Source organism: Styela clava, chromosome 4 (assembly GCF_964204865.1).
Source record: "Styela clava chromosome 4, kaStyClav1.hap1.2, whole genome shotgun sequence".
Classification (NCBI taxonomy): Eukaryota; Metazoa; Chordata; class Ascidiacea; order Stolidobranchia; family Styelidae; genus Styela; species Styela clava.
In genome coordinates this window covers 13,490,949-13,507,540 of record NC_135253.1, presented here as the reverse complement: position 1 = coordinate 13,507,540, position 16,592 = coordinate 13,490,949, and positions in this window count along the sequence as shown.

Here is a 16,592-nt window from a genome sequence, read left to right as displayed (position 1 = left end):
AGATAGCGAAAAATCGACAAAGAAATGAATTGTCAAATATTTTTTTGCAGGAGTTGGATCAATCGGAGTGTGTCTTGTATGCCAAAAAAGCGTTGCTGTATTAAAAGAATACAATATCAGTCGCCCCTATAACACAAATCATGCAAGCTATCTTAGCAACAAGTCTACTCAACAACGAGAGGCTACAGCTCAGAGTTTGGGCACAAATTTTCGGATTCAGCAAAGGACACGTTTTCATCAAAATGCCGTTCATAATCCAACCAACAAGGCAAGCTTTTGAAATAGCAAAAGCAAGCAAGCCATTCTGCGATGGGGAATTTATCAAGCAGTGCATGATAGACACAGCGGATTTAGTATGTCCAGATACCAAAAGCAAATATGAACAAATCAGTTTATCACGCAGAACAGTAACGCGTCTTGTAAAACTTATAGACGAGCACTTGAGGCAGGTTCATTCGTATTCTATTCTCTGGCATTAGATGAAAGCAATGACGTAAACAGCACCCTAACAGCAAGTATACTGTATACCAGACAGACACAATCCATCTGAGCAGCATGTCTGACTTCACAATTGCCATGTCAGTATGTCGCCATAATGTTGCGCCAATTGCATCATCTACGTCTGTATAATAAAGTTTCACATCACTCCTAATAAGATCTCGAAAACAAAATGATTCTCACCAACAAGGGGACTTCTGGCTCGCAGCTAACCGGTCATCTCCAGTCAGTGCTAATTCCATATTTTATGATAATCATATAGTTAGCACATTTTGTATTAGAATTAGTTGTGGCTAAACAAGCACCAATAACGCCAGACATCAATTAATACCCATTAAGTTAATAGCTACAGAAGCTTAACAGAGATTATTAGCTTCCCGACACCGTATTCATGCGAGACCGCGTCAATAATGAAAAAAAAAATATTGGAGTAGGCTGGACGTGAGAAACACGTTACGTGTATCAGTGTCGACTACGTCTCTAAATCTTGAATAGTTAATGACCAGCAAACAAATACTGATCTCGCATCACCTTTGTTTCTGAATGTATTGTCAACATGCAGTTCCTAAACAAATTCAGGATAAGATGAAACTGGAGAGCCCGAAGACGGATGTGATTTTTGAACTGCATAATTCATCAGGAGGATTTGTGCAAGTCTGTATTGCAGCTCAATCATGTTGTGAGCTTAGTTCGTTTTTATAAAGATGGTCCGTCAAAATTTTGGTCAGGCTTTACCGGTCAGTCACTCAAAAAAGGTTGCCGACCACTGCACTAGACAACCTAAAAGTGCTCAATCATGGTGTAAAGGTGAAGTGGTAAAACTGATCAATCACATAAAAAGACGAGGGCTGCACCATCGTCAGTTTATCAAGTTCCTCTAAGTAATCGATAGCGATCACCAAGACTTGCTTCATAATTCTCATGTGCGTTGGGTAAGTTTGGGGAAAGCGTGTGAATGTTTTTGGGAACTTAAAGAGGCCATTAGGACATTTTTAAAGCTAATCGGGAAAAGTGACGACTTTCCAGAGTTAGAAAAGTTGGCTTTGTGACTTTGCTTTTTCTGTGGACATAAATAAAAATACACGAAGGAGCTGATAGTAAAGCTACAAGGAAAATACCTCTTCTCTTTACTCATGGAATGTACACCAATGTTCAAATCAAAATCTTTCGAAACGAAATTGACTTCATTCTCATAACAACTATGTAACAATTGTTTTGCGCATTTTCACAGCACAGCTGCGCCACAAGAGCTACAATTGGAATTGATCGATATTCAATGTGACTATGTTTTAAAAGAGAAATTCAAATCCTTGAAGCTGGATGACTTTTACGCTTCTCTGAGGGATGCCAGGTTCCGAAATACACATAAATTAGAACAGAGAATGTTGGTGTTATTTGGCTCCACATACATTTGTGAACAGACCTTTAGTCTGGTGAATTTTAACAAATCGAAACACAGATCTCAATTGACATAGTCATCTCAAATCTGTTTTGACAATTGCCATCTATATTCATCATATAATACTCAAAATTCTGAATATGACTGAAAAAATGCGCTGCCCAATTGTATCAAAATAGATTATCATTTATACAATTCAAGTTCTAGCTTATATATGCATGAAGAATGGGAATAATCAGTTAACTTAATTAAATCTAGACCCACCTGCCTTAAAACTGTGAATATACCTGGCTCAGACCAGAGCAAAAACGACCTCACACTACCACGCCCTGAACCGAAATGTGGTATGCGCGCCAAATATTTTTTTAAGGTCGAAAGAGAAAAAAAAGGGCAGTATCAAAGAGAAACATAAGGGGAGGGAGTTGTCATTTTTAATAAAGAAACAAAGATACTGTAATCTCTACCTCACTCTAATCAGTGACCAATGATTGTTGTTTACTAGTGAAAATAACGAACGTAGATTTATTTGGGATGTGACTGAGAAGATTGTCTGATTAAACCACATTATATGGAAACTTTATCAAGACAACTATTTATTTGTTGTTAGTCTAGTTGTGTTTCGTTATAAGCCCAGTATCGACTAAACATGTTCTAGAAGTCATAATAGGGCATTAGTGACGTTTACGGGGCTCCATTCCTTTGGGTAATTATAATCGGAATTGGTCTCATGCGACGTCTGTTGACATGGTCTACACTCTACAGAACTTCACTTCATGTTTGTAATTATGTAAGTACACACGTTACAAACCTGACACTTTAACGCAGGGGTGGGCAACTTCTCTAGTCGGCGGGCCAGATGTGGAAAATGAAGTACTCGGCGGGCCGGGTTATTACAAAAAATTCTTCGGTATCCAATCTTTATTAAATGCTCAACACTCTCAGTCAACTTTACGTTTCTTGGGATATTCCATGGTTAATAAAACTTAATATAAAATCTAATTTCTGAAATATATTTATATTTAGAATCCAAATATAACTGATAACAGTAGTGGAGAAAGTTTACAACGCTTTCTGCTTTGACCCTATATTGTTTGTTTAACAAGTGTGCTAACGCAATTGTTTGTTCACAAAGGCAATTGTTTATTTCACCAGCTCGCACTGACAGTGCGGTGAAAGTAGAGCGATCGGCAACTATCAGGATTGATGCGTCGGACCACATTACAGGGTGTGGTTGGATACAGCAGTATGTTCCCCAGCTCTTCTCTTTAGGGGGGGTGTTTCAAAATTTAGGGGGTGGTAAATAATTTGCTATTAGAGATAAAACTAGGCTATTTGTATTCTTAAAAAAATGGTATGTATTTAAGAAATGATGTACATGGGGGGCCCCCCAAGTTGATTGACGGCGAGCCAAAATCCACAGCAGAATGAAATAGTAGGGCCAGAAAAGGGGTGCGGGACGACACGGCTGGGGTTCAGGGCGCGCTTAAGCGCCCTGATAAAATTTTGAGGAATAGGCACCAAAATAGGCTCTAAGCTTGATTTTAGATACACCTAGCATCGCAGTTTGTTATGTAATAAAATCATTAATTATAATATTTAGCTGATAGAATTCCCGGAGAATAGATAACAAGCACGGCTTTCAACCGTAAATATATACTACTACGTTTCAAGTAATTTGCAACTGATAGTGACTAATGAAGTTACTTGCTCATCTGGCATTGTATGAATGGCTACTTATGGCTTGTTTTGTTACACATTTCTAATTTTTTTGAACATGTTTGTTTGACTTTTGTATGAATTAAATTTTGAAATACGCTCGTCAACTGATCATAATGTCGCATAATGTTGTATTCCTTCAGAACTGAAATATTTTGTAAGAAGACAAATCGCTGAAGTTTGATTCTCTCAATAAAGAAATAAAAACGCTATTCATCTAAAAAACGTCTGTTTTCAGTGCCTAGTTTTCGTTTTGTGACATCTTTAAGCTTTCTTAATATATGGCTGATATCTAAAATACTGCAGTGTGTAATCATAATACCCATACCTATAAATAATTCAATTGTTACGAAATAAACGTGCTTAAACTGTGATAATGATGTAACAATAGACGGTATCTAAAACTCAAAAGGTACCACATGAAGTGTTAAACTATTTCACTCAAGTTCGGCGGGTCATTTTAAATTGTCACGCGGGCCGTAATTGACCCGCAGACTGCGGTTTAGAACCCCTCAGTGTGGAATCGCACCTCAAAATTAGGGGGGGTGTTTGAAATTTTAGGGGGGGTGTTCACCCCCTATAGGGGGGGTGTAGGGAAATCACTGGGATACAGTCAGCTGGCCGGACTAAATTTCGTCGCGGGCCGTATGTTGCCCACCCCTGCTTTAACGCAACAATATTTTTTGCTTTTCTTATAACTATTGAAACAATGCAGGATGTCCATTACAATTTTGTTATAAAGTCAGTTCTTAATATATCTTAACCAGGTTTATTGTTTGTTAATCAGTAATTGTTCAAGTATTTATACATCTGTGAGGGCAAAATCTATAAATGGCATTGACAAATTCCTCCTGCAGTTTAAAAAAAAGTCCAAATCTATATGTCCTTACACCCAACATCATTTAATATCTTGTTGATCCTCAGTCACTTTTTATTGAAATTATTCTTTTCGGACGCGAAAAATAACATCCCCTTGTGTCACATGCACATACGTCACAGACTTCCCTTTTTACCAAGTATCTCGGTGGTAAAATAAGTATGATATCTCACCCATATCGCGCAGTACACTGTTTGGTAATTATCAAACCACGAATCAAGTCGAGATCATCCGAGCTTCGATTCGAGTCTGAGTCCGACATCAAGTTATCACGTAGTTGAAGACATTCTCATAGAATTTGGTTTCTAACTAAAAGAATGAAAAACCAGTGTAAATTACATTCTAACATGAGTATTCTTCCTGGTATTTTACATGATGCTTGTAGGCTTTATTCATACGAAAACATTTAGGCTCAATTTTGATATGATTGCTTTTTTATACCTACTTTGTTCCTCCGAACTTTAACACTCGAACAACTTGACTATTGCAGTGACGTTTTAATGCCCCCATATAGACGTTACTTTGAGTCATTCACCATTTACATATTTTAAGTAACCAATGCCATACACTCACATGAAAACGTTCTCTTATTAATTTAGTCATCAATCAAAATGTCAAATTCGTTAATATCATAATTTGAACAAGCAAGTAATTTGTCTGAATTTATATATAGTGTATTTAATTAATGCTTATAGCATCCCCTCGAACGCGTGCCAACTAAATTATTATTCCATTAAAAGTTATTGATGGTCTCGGACAAACCTACAATATCACATCCTAGATGTCTTATCACATCTAAAGCCCTTGTCTGTCACGTTATAAATATTGAGCGGTACTGGTAACTGATCTTGATGTCCACATGATCGTATTGATACCAGTTGCTATAAAGTCTATACCGAGAATTTGTTGCTTACAATTATATTTTGTCGTGTTATTGTTTTCTGTTTGACAAAACAAATAAACTCTCTACTTAAAATATGAGAAATCTGTTACTATTTCGAGATGTTAAAGACTTGAAGAGCAAATCGTAATAATATATCAAACATACCTTCACATTAAAAATTTTATTCAAATTAATAATCGAAAAAATTTGAAAGAAACTTTAAGAATTATTTAAAATGTTTAGTTAAATTTTTATTAGCTGATTTTGATTTAATTTAAATTTGACATACGACTCGATCCCTCTGCATAGAGAGATTTCGTTAAGTTTAGTCCTCTATGCAGAGTGATCCCAGTCGTACGTCAAATTTAAATTAAATCACAATCACTTTGCACGATGACATAAAACATGTTTTTCATGTCATTTTTATGCATAATTAAGTAACATAAAATATTACAAATAGGAAAAAAATTGTTCGACACTATATGAGGACATGGAAATTTTCTTAAAACAAATTCAACTAACTGTAAAATATTCTGTTATTCGTTTTTCATATCTTGTTTTAAAGCTCCCGGCGAACACAAACGTATTTCAGGCAACATTGTACAACAAGTGATAAATATGCAGATGTATTTCATAACGTTGGCCTCCGAACTGTGCCTCCGTTTTTGATTTTTTGAATTTCATTGAATGTTACATCTAGGGCGCGAAGTTCCGAGAAAAGATTGTTCCTTTGAGCGTTGACTGTTTTTACAATACGGTGTGCTCTTTTCCGAAATTTTGGCCCGTGATCGGTTCCTCATTCATGCAATAAAACACCAGATGCATGCACCATTTCATGAATCATAACTTCCAATACCTTTTCAAGGTTTGTCATCGCCGATTTCATAAATAATTTCTATTTAATTCTATATTTCCTGGCGTCACTACCCTCACATCTTTATTTAGGTTGATAGTAATTAACAGAGGCTCAATTGCCACAATAAACATATAAATACTCGGCGAATTTCATTTTCAAATTTTAGTGATTCTTGATTTCATCCAGCTCGCTGTCACTGATTGCGTACCGGCACCCTACTGCCAAATTTACGGTAACTTGACACGCTCAGTGATATTTTGCCATCAACATTCTGACACGCCTCGACCGTATTTCGTCACCCCTAATCTGATACCACCACCGACCGTATTTCGTCACCCCTAACCTGACACCACGCAACGACCGTATTTCGTCACCCCCAATCTGACACGCACCGACCTTATTTCGCCACCCCTAACTTGACTCGACGCCCCTATTTCGACACGCCTTATAACCTATAACCTAGCCCGGAGCTCATAGAAGTTGGCCTTTTCTTCCCATGGACATTGCTCTCTTTAAGCTGATCCCGTAGAATACGTCTTCAATTATATAACAGGGGTGGCCTATTTAATTCTGGGTAATGCCCTGCCTTTGAAGGGCTCATCACATGGTTTTGTGTTCCATTGGTTACCCACTGAAATTACTGAATCTAGAAAATCATTTTTTCGTGCATCTGGAGCAAAAAGGAGAAGCGGCGTTCTATGAAGTACCCCATTCAGCAAAAATTAACAGATAGACTTCGTTTATACAGTGGCCTCGATTAAAATTGTATTTGAACTACAGACTCGAAGCAAGCAGGGTATATTGAAAAGATTAACATTCTGCTGCGAACGATTAGTTATTTCGACTTCATAACAGACGATACACCTGATTATAGACTGAGGAGAGCAAACAATATCCTAAGTAAGGTTTAAAGCGTATAGATGTTAAATTAAAAGATGTTGCTAAAAAGAAGTGGTACGTGTTCACTCACCCGATAGTATTAGTTAATTAAATTAATTGGTAAAGAAAACGACAAAAAAAACCTATTTGCCACACCCTATTAATAATTTGTATTATTTATTTTGTAACAGTTGGGCTAGCATTCCCCAGATTTTATCAAATACTAAATGTCACCGGTATCAGTAGTAGTATATTGGAATATATTGTTTATCAAGGGTGTAAGCAAGGTCTTTTTGGACACAAAATGGATATGTGGATCATTTTGTTAAAATGTTCTCTATTTTGAAATAACATGATGCAAGTATCTCGCAATTACGCTGAAGGAACAGATCTGGAAGAAATGAAATGCTGCATGTTGGCTCAGAAATTAAACATAATTAAGAATGATCGTGATTAGGGTTGCCACTTCTGGATACATTTTTTTTTCGAATCGAATCTCGAATCAAAAATTTTCGAATCGAATCTTTCCGAATCTGATTCCATTAAGCTTTTTTTTTTATTGCAAGCGTATGTTTGCTCAAAGTCACAAAAAAGCTCAAATCTAGGAGAAAAAATGAAATACGCTATATAAGAATGATAAGGGGTTTTCAGTGAATAAGCCACACTTACTTTCATCATGATAAAAAAGATGTAGGTCATAGATATCACTAATAAATGCATTGGTGGAAAACTTGCTGATGCAACTTATCTGTGAGACTTACAATGCTGAGTTATTATTGTGTTATACTTGTATCAGGACTGAGGCAATTTGATGGAATTCATATGAGAAAATAAGCAGGGAACAGTTGTACTGTTATGTCATAAACACAGTAACAGCAATGCTTTCCCTTGTCCCACACCAGTATATGTGACCGTGGTATTTCACTTCTTGTTATATTGAATTAGGGACGGCCTTATTACCGATTCTTTATCTTCAAAATCTTAGTACAATATTTTATATTTATTCTAGCAGCATAGAGTAATACGACAAAAACATTTTAATTGCATCTGAATTACTATAAATGAGAAATGCTTACAAGAATATGATTGAAGACGATAAAATTAACCACGATTAAATTAAATTAATTTCGATAAAAACAACCGTTCATTCGACTACGATTGCGAACAAAAATTTCCATAAACATTAGAGACAATATTATTTGTGGCTAACAGCGTTATTGGCTAACTCGGGCTTCATTATTACCGTGGACTACATTTAATTTCGTAATTCAGAAAGTCTAATGTGCATAATGGGAGCCGCGCTGACGAGCTTTATCTCGATCAAAAATGGTCGCTGGGGCTAAAGTGAGTCGACATTCGCACAGTATGCTTGGTCTGGTATGAAATCTGGCACGTGTTGATGTAAAACAGTGCACAAGTTGCCTTTCTTTAAGTATTATTTACTCCCACCTGTCCGTTATGACATTCGCTAGAAATAACCCGAAATGTTTTATTCCCGCTTGTATCGCGCTAACAAAACTAAAAGTAAATACTTTTTTTTGTAACAGCTGAAAAAAGACGTGTATGTACCATTACATTATGTTTCCCTGATTTCGTTCACCGCCACTCGAGTGGAAGCCTGAGAAACGCAAACAAAATAAATATATATTTTAGGATGAAAAACATGATTGTCAATTAACATTGCCAGCCGATGAACTCATTCAGTAATAGTTCTCTTCAAATGTACGCGAAATATTGCTCTCAGAACAAAGTTAAAATTAAATTTCAATCAAAATTAAATATTATCTAGACGTCGGTAGCTGATTCTTTATCCAATCATGCCAGGGCGTACAATAACTTAGTCGCAGCGCAGGTGTGCTGTTGAAAATTTTCATCAAAATTGTCACGAATTTTCAGGTATACGATCCATTCAAATTCGCGCATAATAGAAACTTATGCTATTTAGTGGAAAACTGAACTCGCAGTTTGCTGAAAATTACGCCACACATCATCTCGAGTGATGCGTAAAAGAGTGTGTTGTGCCGAACTTGAAACAAATGACGGCAGACAAGTAAAAAAGTCAATCACGAAAAATTCATTTTCATTTATTTCCGTCCCGTAATTTGGTGCTATTTGGAGTGCCGCATAAACGTATTCGGCAGTTTTAACGCCGCCGAAAATAACGATTAACGAAAGTTCAATGTTTTTCTTTCGGACCGGTAATTTGGTGTTATTTGGAGTTGAATGCAAAATTTGTACATTTGAAATTTGCGACAGTTCAGAGTCGAAACTTGATAGTTGTAGATATACCCAAAAAATTAGAAGATGGTGTAACATAGTAATTGTAATCCTTTTGGCTGATTTTTTTCCAGATTTTCCTGCTTTACGTTGTCTTTTCCTTAGTTCCGATAGTGAAAATGTTTTTTTATTTCTTCTGTTTTGTTTGTAGTTTTCTTTTTAACAACTATTGAAAGCCAACATTCAGTTATGCTAGATTACAGGAGTGGGCAAGGTTTCTGTACCGCGGGCCAAAAATTTTGCCTATCGAGACTGGCGGGCTATGAAAATGGGAAGTAAAAAATCACATGTTATGAATAGAATTTTGTTAACATCAAAATCTGGTTTCAGTTTGGTTGTGGCAATTATCAAAACAGATTTGAGATGACTATGTCAATTGAGATCTGTGTTTAGATTTGTTAAAATTCACCAGACTAAAGGTCTGTTCACAAATGTATATGGAGCCAAATAACACCAACATTCTCTGTGCTATTTCATGTGTATTTCGGAACCTGGCATCCCTCAGAGAAGCGTAAAAGTCATCCAGCTTCAAGGATTTGAAGTTCTCTTTTAAAACATAGCCACATTGAATATCGATCAATTCCAATCGTAGCTCTTGCAGTGATTTGTGTAAACGGAGACGAAACAATTTGAAACGATTCGTTATGGAGATCATTCAGTAATTTGCTGTATTCCATAGATAGCATGCTTGGGTTGCCTCCTTCATAGTCACTAGTGTGGGAAAATGCGCAAATGTTATGATAATAAAGTCAATTTTCATTTTAAAGATTTTGATTTGACATTTTATGAGTGAAGAGAAGAGTTATTTTCCTTGTAGCTTTACATTCAGCTCCTTCATGTATTTTATTTATGTCCACAGAAAAAGCAAAGTCACAAAGCCAACTTTTCTAACTCTGGAAAGTCATCACTTTTCCCGATTAGCTTCAAAAATGTCCTAATGGCCTCTTTAAGTTCCCAAAAACATTCACACGCTTTCCCCGAACTTACCCAACGCACATGAGAATTATAAAGCAAGTCTCGGTGATCGCTATCGATTACTTCGAGGAACTTGATAAACTGACGATGGTGCAGCCCTCGTCTTTTTATGTGATTGATCAGTTTTACCGTAAATATATACTACTACGGTTTTACCACTTTACCTTCACAACATGATTGATCTGCAATTCAGACTTGCACAAAGCCTCCTGATGAATTATGCAGTTCAAAAAAATCACATCCGTCTTCGGGCTCTCCAGTTTCATCTTATCCTGAATTTGTTTTGGAGATCCAACTGTAGTCACATTTGTAAGTTTATTCCAGGGCAGTTTTAGGTTGTCTAGTGCAGTGGTCGGCAACCTTTTTTGAGTGACAGACCGGTAAAGCCTGACCAAAATTTTGGCGGACCACCTTTATACAAACGAACTAAGCTTATATTAAATTATACGCGTTATAAACTACATGTTGACAATACATTCAGAAACAAAGGTGATGCTGTTTAATGCGAGATCAGTATTTGTTTGCTGCTCATTAACTATTCACGATTTGGAGACGTAGTCGACACTGATATACGTAACGTGTTTCTCGCGTCCAGGTCCAGCCTACTCCGATATTTTGTTCTTCAATATTGAGAACGCGGTCTCGCATGAATACGGTGTCGGGGAAGCTAATAATCCCTGTTAAGCTTCTGTGATGTCTGACGTTATTGGTGCTTGTTTAGCCACAACTAATTCTACTACAAAGTGTGCTATATGAACTATATGATTATCATAAAACATAGAATTAGCACCGACTTGAGATGACCGGTTGGCTGCGAGCCAGAAGTCACCGTGTTGGTGAGAATTATTTTGATTTCGAGATCTTATTAGGAGTGATGTGAGACTTTATTATACAGACGTGGATGATGCAATAGACCTTATTCATTAAAAACCCATCCTACGCGCAAAAAGAAAAGTGATGTAAAAAAAATCAATTTTAACATTAGCTCTTATGGGGAATGTGATCACCAGAGCAGAAATTTGCATTTTTTATAATTTTCTAGATATCTTTCATTGTATACGTGAGCAGTTTTGAGGATAGAATATTTTTTACATCTTTTTTGATATTTTTATCATGATAAACATGGTCAAGATTTTTGATGATCGTTCATTAAAATTTTAATGAGCGCGGTGTTTCCGATGACGTCATTCTCACTAGACCATGAGATTCTGCCAACGCGCCGTGCTCTGTGGGATATGCGCTCCAACTGCTTGTGATAACAGAATACTGGAATACCGGTACCGGGACCACAACTGGCGTTCAACGAAAGACCAATTTTGGTTTTTATTGGATGTTATATATTTCATGAATTCCATGTAGTTATGTACATTTATGGTACACCTTTCAAAATCCAATGGACTAACTCAGTTCATATATTGACACCATGTACCCATCCCAAAATTGATGATGTTCAGGGCTGGATTTAGACCATGAGAGGCACCTTCATATTTTTGAGCTCAGAATTTCTCTCTAAACAACACCACATGTCATTGCTTAAAATTTAAAAATATGAGTGCATTAAACTTTTCATTCTCCCCATTCATGGGTGTGAATTTTTAATTAATAGAATAAAAATTTACTTGAGGCAGTTTTGCTTTCAATTTCTTTGATCAAACAACCGCTACAGCCATACTTTAACATAGAAACTTTCAGCAGAATGCGCATAATAATAATTTCCCTTATTATGATGCAAACGACGCAATGATGGCTGTTTACAAGGTGGTTGAAACCAGTTGTGTACAGAATTTTCACTATGAAAAGCTTGATATATATATATACTTTTCGTAGGGTTTAAATTTGTCAAGTTTTCAAAATAATTACAAACTTCAAAACCGAATTTCGAGGCTCTAGGTTTCAGCCTACCTAGCCTATTGGTAAATCCAGCCCTGGTGATGGTCCCTACAGCAAATTTCTGGCCCTAATCATTCGGCAGATTGAAATAAATGGTTTTTAGCATTTATTAGCAAAGATAGATATTTTAATTAAACATATAGTTAAACTTAAAGCCTGTATAATGATATTATAAATATATGTCCCATTATTACTGCATTGTGAGAAGGCTTTCCACACTATCAAGTCTACAAGGTTTTAGCGTCTTCCAATGTCTCAGATTGAAACTTCAGTCTTCATTTCGCTAATTCTTTTCATTAATTCCATTAGCATTTGAAGCTTGACTGATTCCAATGTACCTTTTCCATTGTTGTTTAATGTAATATCCTAAACGTGACTTCAAATTTTTTTCTCACTTCAATCATCACATGTTTGAATACCCCAGCTGACTTCTACTGATTTGTTATTAATTTACAATTTTTTTTTATAAATTAATGTCGTACTTGCTAAGTGTCCACCGGTGTCCACTAAGTGAAAATCTACAAAAAAGCAGTGGTTTAATATTGGACTACATTTTTAACCGAATCCAAGAATATTCCGTAACTTAGTCAACCCTTCCTCCGAGGAGTTTTTGTTAAATTGTTCAAACATCCTAATTAGCTGTTAATCTTGATAGCGAACATGGGAGGCAGGGGGGAGCTGACTGTGATGGTCGCATCGCTCCCCGGTCTATACCGAATACCTGTGTGTTTTGTATATAATTTTTATTGATTCCATGCTTGTATTCTGTTTGACGAAATAAATCTCTCTCTCGTATTCGGTCATGTTTTTTAACCTAGTAAGAAGACCGATATTGTACCATTATAGGTTGGAGATATTCATCTTTTTTGTATACCGGTACCGTACAACTTATTCTGCCTATTGGCAGGCTGGCCAACATTTTTGTTCGTAGGCCATTTCAGTATTTACTAAATAATTTAGTTTTCACCTCTTGCAGCCTTGGTGTGGTACCGGTAGTTTAAATAACACGTCAGCATGCCTTCAGTAAATGATTGCTAGCTGTACAGGTATAAATGCGTAAAACCAGTAAACAAACGTGATAGAAATGTTATGGGTTATAGATTGTCAATGTTAAACGCTTCCAGCACCGGTACCGTACCCATAGCGACATTAGCGCCGCATTTGCAGCGCATATCCCACAGAGGTCTATTGGCGCAATATTATTGCGACATACTCACATGTTAATTTTGAAGTCAGACATGCTGCTCAGATGGGTTGTGTTTGTCTGGTATACCGTATACTTGCTGTTAGAGTGCTGTTTACGTCATTGCTTTCATCTAATGCCAGATAATAGAATACGAATGAACCTGCCTCAAGTGCTCGTCTATAAGTTCTACAAGACGCGTTACTGTTCTGCGTGATAAACTAATTTGTTCATATTTGCTTTTGGTATCTGGACATACTGAATCCGCTGTGTCTATCACGCACTGCTTGATAAATTCCCCATCGGAGAATGGCTTGCTTGCTTTTGCTATTTTAAAAGCTTGCCTTGTTGGTTGGATTAGGAACGGCATTTTGATGAAAACGTGTCCTTTGCTGAATCCGAAAATTTGTGCCCAAATTCTAAGCTGTAGCCTCTCGTTGTTGAGTAGACTTGTTGCTAAGATAGTTTGCATGATTTGTGTTATAGTGGCGACTGATATTGTATTCTTTTAATACAGCAACGCTTTTTTGGCATACAAGACACACTCCGATTGATCCAACTTCTGCAAAATAATATTTGACAATTCATTTCTTTGTCGATTTTTCGCTATGTCCGTTCACTCATGTGGACAAAAATTAGTCTTCCGAATCTCATCGAATTAGGATGCAACGAAAGATTATTAGAAAACATTGGGATACGATAGACTAGAGTCTACTCTAGACTAAATTACGGGCGTTTTGAAATCGTTAACATAACTTTTCTGGCACTAAATTGAAACTAGAGTATACGCGTGACCGCACATGACAAGCGCGCCAGGCGAAAGGAAGAGGCGCGAAAGCACGCCGTCGGATCGAAAAAATGTAAAGTGTCGTTACTTAACGTCCCCATAACATGCAAGATTGCGGAAGCCAGAATAACAACTTTTACACAGGCTACGATCAGAATCTAACAAGCCTACTGAACCATACAGAATAGCTATGTGAACATGCAGAATTGGTTTAAAGCTGAAATTTCAAGCGGGCCAGATTGAATCACCCGAGTTTGCCCATGTCTGTGCTAGGACAACTGCACACGTTCGGAGATGGAGTCAATGCGTTCCGTTTGTCCGTATATATATGAATTCCGTACAATAAATGTCCCCGATATACATTCAAACGTTGCGCCATTTACAGATAGGCAATCTTCAGCAATATACTTTTGAGTTGATCTTTTTGGTATAATTTCCTGATCTCTGAATTCCATCTTTTCTTGTCTTATTTTCTCATAAATTTTTTTTACTGACATGAGGCCAGATAGTTTACTTATGCCTAGTTTTTTTCCTTTCCAGTCCAGGTTTTTGTTGGTAGCGTCCTAATCCCATTTCTGCACGATCAAAATCATATTCAAAAATTTTCATTATTTTATATAGAATCACGGCAACGTTGTCCGCTCGATTTCCAGTTCGCTTAGTGGCGTCCCTCAACAACTTACTGAAAGATTCACTGCAGTTCTTTGTTGCCTTCATGTTATCGAAGTACAAAATGTTCGTGTTGCCATTCTGCAGGCTCTGTAGTAAATGTCGACGGCCAAATTTTTATCCTAATATAATTTGAAGGATGTAGACCTTTTTGCCAAAAATTGTGTGTAAATTCTGTAAACGCACTCTATTAGTTGTTCCACTTGATCTTTACATATTTTTAAATCTGATGATGTTCCTTATTGCTTACGTAACCAGTACTCGACATCACCTAGAATGTGACTGAAACAAACAATATTTGTCAGATAGCTTTGTTTGAAATGGCGTTCATGATTGACTTCTCTCTACCTGAAGCAATTGGAATGTTTTTAACATTTTCTATGCTTATTTTGACGCATTTTTGAAAAAAGAAGAGAGCAAATCGTGGTTGCATTGGGTTTTGTTTTCATGCAGTAAGTAACAAACTGGAAATATTGGATCTCCGACCAAATTTGTTTTCTTCATAACCAAAGTGGAAATATAAAAATCAACGATTTTATATGTTGTATCGTATGATTACAATTGTGTAGAAGTTCCAGTATTTTTGTTACATTTCATAATTTCTGCCGAAGCTAATTTTAAAATTTTCGGGTGGTACCATTATAATTGCCAAAGAAGTTTAGAAGATCAATAGAAGTTTGTGAACAAAATTGGGCCAATTGTCCTCTAGTTCGCATATAGAATATAGTACATCTTTTGATTTTTTGAAAGCATTTTTAATCTGTGAGCAACGTTTTCTACCTGTTTTTCGTCTCGTTGGCGATCCATCGGCATTGTATCCGTGATAATTTTTTTTATTCAATTTTATATAGACATCATGTGGCCTCGTGTCGCTGCTCAGTTCGTTGCAAATATTGTCCAAGACCGATTTTTTGAGGGACGAAATAGCCTATTCGGATTTTTACTATTAGGCTCGGCTGACTATTGATAACCCACTGGATCGTCTTGGTAGAGTAAAATAACATACCATATTGTTGGTATGTCATCAAAACTACGCTGGCTGGCGGTCTTTTTTAATTGCGTTTTGGCGTTGTTATGGCCTGAATTTTTTCTTATAAACCATTTTTGACGTATTAATTACGAGTTCGGGGTCCAGCCAAGTGACTCCTGTAGTATTTGTACCTAAAATTATGGCCTAACCCGAACATGGTACACATATTACGTTCCGGTGTCCGCCATCGCATAGGCTGCTTCAAGAGTACCAAACACTTCACCTCCCTTTGGTTTCACCGGTGGCTCAACAATAATCAATTCAGGATATATTTTTTCCTCTTCACATGCTTCGATTATTGAAAGTGTCTCTTCGCATTTAATTGTGTCTTTGACTCCCTTTTTAAGAACCCTTTCTATTACCAACCTCACACGCTTCTACTTTATCCCCGGATTGGTTCAGTCAGTCGGGAAAAGTCATATAACTTTCTTCTCAACACGTAGGCAGTAGGCACATATATATATATATATATATACGGAAGTTATGGCGCAGCATTGATTACAAACAAATTCCAATGCCTATTTGGTTTTGTCCTAAAGATGATTTATACAATGGTAACTATGAAGTCGGTTGTCTTATTTCACAAAAAATATCTGACCGAATATTTTCGACTGTTCTTGACCGGACTGCCATATAGTATACCACACTGCATCCATGCATATGCATAGTTTAG